The sequence below is a fragment of the Symphalangus syndactylus genome, chromosome X, assembly GCF_028878055.3.
Source record: "Symphalangus syndactylus isolate Jambi chromosome X, NHGRI_mSymSyn1-v2.1_pri, whole genome shotgun sequence".
NCBI lineage: Eukaryota > Metazoa > Chordata > Mammalia > Primates > Hylobatidae > Symphalangus > Symphalangus syndactylus.
The window spans coordinates 131,371,498-131,380,581 of record NC_072447.2 but is presented as its reverse complement, the minus strand read 5'-3'; positions in this window follow the sequence as shown (position 1 = coordinate 131,380,581).

Genomic DNA, 9,084 nt, shown 5'->3' with positions numbered 1-9,084 from the left:
TCATCTAGGTATTAATTTTCATTATTTTTCCACTATTTTGTGAAGATGCTTGGTTTGATTTTGATATTCTTAAATTTATTGAGACTTGCTCTATGACCCAGCATGTGGTCAACATTAGATTATGATCCATGTGCAGATGAGAAGAATGCATATTCTGTGGTCGTTTAGTGGATTATTCTGTAGATGTATTCGTTTCAATGGGTCAAGTGGTAAATTTAAGTCCAGAACTTCTTTTTTAATTCTCTGCCTCAGTAATCTGTCTAATGCCTTCATTGTGGTGTTGAAGTCCCCCACTGTTTGTGTGTGGCTAAGTATTTTCTTAGGTTTAGCAGTAATTGTTTTATAAATCTGGGTGCTCCAATGTTTGTGTCATTTATATTTAAATAGTTAAATATGGTTTTTGAATTGAACCCTCTATCATTTTGTCTTGCCTTTGTCCTTTTTAACTGTTGTTGTTTTAAGGACTGTTTTATCTGATATAAGAATAGCAGTCTTTGCTCTTTTTTGTTTTCCATTTGTGTGATACATCTTTCTTCATCCCTTTACTTTGAGCCTATGGATGCCATTACATGTTTGATCGATTCCTTGAAGACAGTAGAAGGTTGGGTATTGTTTATTTAATCTAATTTGACACCCAAAGTCTTTTAAGTGGAAAATTTAGGCCATTTGTATTCAAGGTTAATATTCATATGTGAGATTTTGTTACTCTTGTAGTGCTGTTAGCTAGCTACTTTGTCTGTGGACTATGCATTTTCTTGTGCGTTTATGGTAGCAAGTATCATTCTTTTGTTTCCATGTTTAGAATTTCCTTAAGTATCTCTTGTAGATCTGGTCCGGTGGTGACAAGTTCTTTTAGTGATTGCTTGCCTGGGGAAAAAGAACTTTATATCTCCTCTATTTATAAAGTTTAGCTGGAAGAGATATAAAATTCTTCACTTTCATTTTTTCTAAGAATGCCAAAAATAGGCCCTGAATTTCTTCTGCATTGTAAGTTTTCCTCTGAGAAGTCTGTTGTTAGTGTGATGGCATACCATTTATAGGTAATATGGTTCTATTCTCTAACTGACTTAAAGATTTTCTTCTTTTCCATTTTCTTAAACAGTCTTATGACTAGGTGCCTCGTGGATGACTGTCTTTTATAGTGTCTCTCAGGAGTTCTCTTGATTTCTTATATCTTCCTATTGACCACTCTAGCAAAGTTGGAGAAATTATCCCAGATTATATTTTTAAATACATTTTTCAAGCTGCTTAAATTCTTCTCTTCTCTTCCAGGAATGCCAGTGATTCATAGGTTTGATCCCTTTACATAATCTCATATTTCTCAAAGCCTTTGTTTTCTTAAAATTCTTTTTTCCTTATTTTTGTCTGACTGGATTGGTTTGAAATACCAGTCTTTGAGCTCTGAAATTCTTTCTTCTGCTTGATATACTCCATTTTTTAAGGCTTACCACTGTGCTTTGAAATTTCTGTAGTGAATTTTTTATCTCCAGAAATTCTGTTTAGTTGTTAGTAGAGATCTGTCATTTTTCAAATCTTTGATCATTTTTCTGACTTCTTTGTATTGGATTTCAACCTTCTCTTGCATCTTATTGAATTTCATTGCCATCCATATTCTGAATTCTATATTTGTCATTTCAGACACCTCAATCTAGTAATGATCCATTGCTGGGGAGCAAGTGCAATCCTTTGGAGGTAATGTAATGCTCTGCCTTTTTCTATTGCTAGAGTTCTTGTCCTGATTCCTGGTCTTCTGAGGGAGCTGAGACTTCTTTTTTGAACTTGCTATCATTTTTGTGGGGCTTTCAATTTTTTTCCTCTGTCCACTTACACTCTGATGGGTGGTTTCAGCCAAAGTGCTTCATCAGGATAATGGCAGCAGAATCTGTGCTTGTCACGTGTGCCAGCAACTGCAACAGTCCAGTGGGCTACACATGCTAGAGCCAGGTACCTGTGTGGGTGGCATTGTCAGCATCCATGTGCACGTTTATGCCGGTGGCACAAGTGGCACAGAATGGGGGGGATTGCTGGTCTTTGTGTGTGCTGCCACCAATGGCACGAATGCACAGGTTGTGTGTGCAGCCATGTTGGTGGGGTAGGAGTGGTCAGGTCCATCTGTGCACGTGTACTTGCAAAGCAGTGGGGAGGGTGCTCCATCCCACAGGCAAGGCTCCCCTGCTTTGTCCAGGTCTGACAGTAACCCTAAGGCTAAATTCTCCTAAAGATGCATGGTGAGCCTTGGGGGATGGGTATCTCTGGCTGTGCTCCACTCCAGCCATTCTTATGCCAAATCTTCTTGGCTCTACACAGGCTGGAGTCCTGCCTTTGCACCTCTCTGAGCAGCTGTCTTTCTGCCAGGTCCAGTGTTTCTGGAGGTCATGGAATCTCCTGCTGCTACAATTCTGGAGGTCTATGTCACTTCCTACCTGTTCAACTCATTCCTTCCTCAGGAGTTGTTGAGGGACCAGGAACAAGTTCTGGCACTTAGTCACCCCAAGAAAGGTTCCCAGCTTTGTCCCCCTTCACCCCAGCTTCTGCTTTCTCCCACTATGCACTCTCAATGGCTTCGCTCTGAAGATCTGCTCAGAGTTTCCCAGATATCCAGATGTCCCAGTCTCTTGGTGGGAAATATTCCTCCTCACTGTAAATTAATATTTTCTAGTGTACCAGTTTACATACTTTGTGTTAGTATTGTTTACTATTTTTAGCTATTTCCTTAATTGTTGTTCAATAAATTATAATATCTACCTTTAGTTATCATTACCTTCTTTATCTTAATTATAGTAAAATATAAAAATGTTCCCTAATAGAGTTTGATAACATTCCCTCATGTATGTAATTGTTTTTATACATACTATGCCAATATTTTACAACTCTAATAATGCATTTTATAATTATCTTTTACATATTTTAAAATCAGAATAAAGGAAAATATTTACACATTTTCAAAAGTTATCTATATATTTATAATACTTTTACTGGTACTATTTCTTTGTGTGGATCAAGGTACCATCTAGTGTGACTGCCTTTCCCTCATTTAGTGTTTCTAGTAAGGCAGTTTTGCTGGCAAAATATACTCAGTCTTTTATTTTTAATATGGCTAAGTCCTTATTGTACTTTCTCTTCTTAAATTTTTAAATATTTTTAATAATACTTAATACTTTTACATATCTCTCAGGAACATGTGATATTCTGATATACACATACAATGTATATTAATCATATGAGAGTAATTAGGATGTCTGTGACCTCAAACATTGACTAATTCTTTGTTTTGAAACTATTTCAAATCTTTTTTCTAGCTCTTTTGAAATTCATAATAAAGTATTATCTATAGTTATAGTTTTATTGAATACTAGAGTTCATTCCTTCTATCTAACTGTATTGTTGTACCCATTAACCAACCTCCCTTCACCCCTCCTCCTCCCAACACTTCCAAGACTGATAGCCATCATTTTATTCTCTACCTTCATAAGATCACCCTTTTTAGGTCCCACATATGAGTGAGAACATGCAATGTTCGTTTACCTGTGCCTGACTCATTTCACTTTACATAATGTCCTCAAATTCCATCCATGTTGCTGCAATTATAAACCACATTTACTTCATCCACTTAAATGTTGATGAACACTAAGGTTATTTCCATATCTTGGCTATTGTGAATAGTGCAATAAACATTGAAGTGCTGATATTTCTTTGATATATTAATTTCCTTTCTTTTGGATATATACTCAGTACTGGGAATGCTGGGACATGTAGTAGTTTTATTTTTAGTTTTCTTGAGGAACATCCATACTATTTTCCATAGTGGCTCTACTAATTTATATTCTCACAAAATAATTTGTTATATTTGTCTTTGTAATAAGATCCATTTTAACTGAGGTGAGCTGATATCTCATTGTGGTTTTGATTTGCATTTCCATGATCATTAGTAATGTTGAGTATTTCTAAAAATACACTTGTTGGCCATTAGTATCTTCTTTCTGAAATGTCTATTCAGATAATTTGCCAATTTTTAAATTAGATTATTTTGCTATTGAATAGTTTCAGTTCCTTATATATTTTGGTCATTAATCTCATTTCAGATGCATTGTGAATATTTTCTCTTATTCTGTAGGTTACCACTTAACTTTTTTTATTTTTTTTTCCTGTGCAGAAGATTTTTACCTTGATGTAATCCCATTTCTGTATTTTGCTTTTGTTGCCTGTGCTTTTGACGTCTTACACAGAAACTCTTTGTCCAGACCAATATCATGAAGCATTTCCTCAATATTTTCTTCTAGTAGTTTCATAGATCCAGGACTTACCTTAAAATATTTCATTTATTTTGATTTGATTTTTGTATATAGTGAAAAATGGGGGTCTAGTTTTATCCTTTTGCATATGAATATCCAGTTTTTCAAGCACCATTTATTGAAGAAATTGTCACTTTCTCAATATATGTTCTTGGCACCTTTGTTGAAAATCAGTTGGCTATAGGGAATCAGTTTATTTCTGCATTCCCTTATTCTGTTCCACTAATATATGTGGGGATTTTTTAATGTCAGTAACATGCTGTTTTGGTTATTATATAGCTTTTTGTGTAGCTTGAAGTCAGGTAGTGTGATGCCTCAGCTTTGCTTTTTTTTACTCAGGTTTGCTTTGGCTATTCAGCATCTTTTGTGACTTCATGTGAATTTTATGATTCTTTGTGAATAATTTAATTGATATTTTGCTAGGGATTGTATTGAATCTGAAGGTCACTTTGGATAATATGGGTATTTGAACAATATTCTTTCATCTAATCAATGAGAATAGGATATTTTTCTATTTTTGGTGTCCTTTTCAATTTCTGTAACAAGTGTTTTAATAGGTTTCATATTAGAGTCTTTGGTTGACTTTATTCCTGTGTCTTTTACTTTTTGGAGCTATTGTAAATTGGATTGCTTTTTTGGTTTCTTTTTTTTTTTTTTTTTTTTTTTTTTCAGATTTTCACTGTTGGCGTACAAAACTGCTACTGTTTTTGCATGTTGATTTTGTATCCTGCCACTTTACTGAATTTGTTCATTAGTTCTGACAGTTTTTAGTGGAGAATTTAGGCTATTTTAAATATAAATCCTGTCATTTGCAAACAAGAATAATTTGACTTTTCTTTCCCAATTTGTATGCCCTTAATTTTTTTCTCTTTCCTAATTTATCTGGCTAGAATTTCCATTACAATGTTGAATAAAAGTGGTAAAAGTGGGCACCCTTGTCTTGTTCTAAGTATTAGAGATAGGCCTTTGAAGTGTTCCCCATTCAGTATGATATTAGCTATGGGTTTGTTATATATGGCCTTTACTGTTTTTGCAGTATATTCCCTCTATACACATTTAGCTGAGTGTTTTTTTTAATCAGAAATGGATGTTGAATTGTATTGAATGCATTCTCAGCCTCTATGGAAATGATCATATGGTTTTTGTTTTGATGCCTTTCTTTCCTTCTTCCTTTCTCTCCTTCCTTCCTTCTTTCTTTCTTTCTTTCTTTCTTTCTTTCTTTCTTTCTTTCTTTCTTTCTTTCATTGCTTTTCTTTTTTCTTTTCTTTCTTTTCTTTCTTTCTCTCTCTTTCTCTCTCTCTCTCTCTCTTTCTTTCTTTCTTTCTTTCTTTCTTTCTTTCTTTCTTTCTTTCTTTCTTTCTTTCTTTCTTTTAATATGGAGTATTGCTCTGTCACCCAGGCTGGAGTGTCATGGCACAATCTTGGCTCATTGCAGCCTCTGCCTCCTAAGTTTAAGCAATTCTCTCACCTCAGCCTCCCGAGCAGCTGGGATTACAGTCATGTGCCACCATGCCCAGCTAATTTTTTGGATTTTTAGTAGAGACGAGATTTCTCTGTGTTGGCCAGGCTGGTCTCAAACTCCTGACCTTAGGTGATCTGCTGTCAAGAAATACATGAGACTGGGTAATTTATAAAGAAAAGAGGTTTAACTGAGTCACAGTTCCACATGGCTGGGGAGGCCTCAGGAAACTTACAATCATGGTGGAATGCATTTCTTCACAGGGCGGCAGGAGAATGTGTGCCAGCAGGGGAAATGCCAGACACTTATAAAACCATCAGATCTCATGAGAACTCACTCACTGTCATGAGAATGGCATGGGAGAAACCACCCCCATGATTCAATTACCTCTTATGGAGTCCCTCCCATGACATGTGGGGATTATGGGGATTACAGTTCAAGGTGAGATTTGGGTGAAGACATGGAGCCAAACCATATAATTCTGCCCCTAGTCACTCCTAAATCTCTTGTCCTCACAGTTCAAAACACAATTAAGCCCCTCCAATAGCCCTCCAAAGTCCTAACTCATTCCAGCATTAACCCAAAAGTCCAAGTCCAAAGTCTCATCTGAGACAAGGCAAGCCCCTTTTGCCTATGAGCCTGTAAAATCAAAAGCAAGTTAGTTACTTCCTAGATACAATGGAGGTACAGGCATTGGATAAATACGCCCATTCCAAATGGGAGAAATTCGCCAAAACAAAGGCTCTACAGGCCCCATGCAATTCTGAAATCCAACAGGGCAGTCACTAAACATTAAAGATCCAAAATAATCTCCTTTGACATCATGTCTCACATCCAGGGCATGCTGATGCAAGAGGTGGGCTCCCATGGCCTTGCGCAGCTCCAGTCCTGTGGCTTTGCGGGGTACGGCCCTTCTCCCAGCTGCTTTCATGGGCTGGCATTGAGTGTCTGTGGCTTTTCCAGGTGCACAGTGCAAACTGTCAGTAGATCTACCATTCTGGAGTCTGGAGAATGGTGGCCCTCTTCTCACAGCTCCAATAGGCAGTGCCCCAGTGGGGACTCTGTGTGGGGGCTGTAACCCCACATTTTCCTTCTGCACTGCCCAAGCAGAGGTTCTCCATGAGGGCTCTGCCCCTTCAGAAACTTCTGCCTGGACATTCAGGAGTTTCCATACATCCTCTGAAATCTAGGTGGAGGTTCCCAAACCTCAGTTCTTGACTTCTGTGCACCCACAGGCTCAACACCACATGGAAGCTGCCAGGGGTTGTGGCTTGCACCCTCTAAAACAATGGCCTGAACTATACCTTGACTCCCTTTAGTCATGGCTCTAGCTGAAGCAACTGGGTTGTAGGGCACCATGTCCTGAGGCTGCACAGAGCAGAGAGGTGGGGGGCAGTGCTTGGGACATGCCACACAATCTTTTCTTCCTAGGCCTCTGGGCCTGAGATAGGAGGGGCTGCTATAAAGGTCTCTCACATGGCCTCGGGACATTTTCCCCATTGTCTTTGTGATTAACATTTGGCTCCTTGTTACTTATGCAAATTTCTGTAGCAGGCTTTAACTTCTCCCCATAAAATGGGTTTTGCTTTTCTTTTGCATCATCAGGCTGCAAATTTTCCAAACTTTTATGTTCTACTTTTCTTTTCAACATAGGTTCCAATTTCAAACCATCTCCTTGTGAATGCATAAAACTGAATGCTTTCAGGACAATCCAGGTCACATATTTAATCCTTTGCTGCTTAGAAATTTATTCCACCAGATACCCTAAATCATCTATGTCAAGTTCAAAGTTCCACAGGTGTCTAGGGCAGGGGCAAAATGCCACCAGTCTCTGCTAAAATATAGTAAGATTGACCTTTACTCCACTTCCCAACCAGTTTTTCATCTCCATCTGAGACCAACTCAGCCTTCATTTCATTGTCCGTATCACTATCAGCATTTTGATCAAAGACATTCAACAAGTCACTAGGAAGTTCCAGACTTTCCCATCTTCTGAGCCCTCCAAGTCACTAGGAAATTCTAAACTGTCCCATAATTTTGTCTTATTCTGAGCCCTCCAAACTGTTCCAACCTCTGCCCACATCCAAAGTTGCTTCCACATTTTTGGTTATTCTTACAGCAGTGCCCCTCTATCTCAGTACCAATTTACTGTATTAGTCTGTTCTCACACTGCTATGGAAATGCCTGAGACTGAGTAATTTGTATATATAAAAAAAGGTTTAATTGATTCACAGTTCCACATGACTGGGGAGGCCTGAGGAAACATAATCATGGTGGAAGGCACCTCTTCATAGGGCAGCATGAGAGAGAATGAGTGCCAGCAGGAGACATACCAGACATTTATAAAACTGTCAGATCTCATGAAAACTCAGTCACTATCATGAGAACAACATGGGAGAGACCACTCCCATGATTCACTTATGTCCCACAGGGTCTCTCCCACAACACGTGGGGATTATGCAGATTACAATTCAAGGTGATATTTGGGTGGGGACACAGAGTCAAATCATATCAGGCTACATACACTATATAAAAATTTTATCACAAAACTGATTAGAATAAAAAATAGAAAATAATCCTACATAAGAATAGTAAACCAAATAAATTAGTACTATGTAATCATTATGAATCATAATACATAGGTGTGCTTGGCATGAAACATTGTTTATGCTATATTGTTTCTTAAAAATTGGCTACAAAATTATACATATTTAATCATGCTATGAAAATCATACACATAAAGGAAAGTAAAACCAAAATGTTAATAGTGACTATGTCTGATAGGTGGAAATAAGTGTGATTTTAAAATAATATTTACTTTGATTTATCTGTGTTCTTTAATTTTTCTACCATTATTTCTATCATTATTTCTATAATGATGTTAAGCACTTTTTCATATGCCTATTTGCCATTTGTATGTCTTCTTTTGAGAAATGTGTATGCAAATCTTTTGCCCATTTTTTTGATCTGATTGTTAGATTTTTTTCTATAGAGTTCTTTGAGCTCCTTGTATATTATGTTTTTTTAATCCCTTGTCAGACAGGTAGTTTGCAGATATTTTCTCCCATTCTTTGTCTTCTCTCTTCACTTTGTTTATTATGCCCTTTGCTGTGCAGAAGCTTTTAAACTTGATGTGATCCCATTTGTGCATTTTTGCTTTGGTGGCCTATGCTTGTGGGGTATTGCTCAATATATTTTTGCCCAGAAAAGTGTCCTGGAGATTTTCCCCAATGATTTCTTATAGTAGTTTTATAGTTCCAGGTCTTAGATTTAAGTCTTTAATCAATTTTGATTTAATTTTTGTCTATGGAAAGATAGGAATCTAGTTTAATT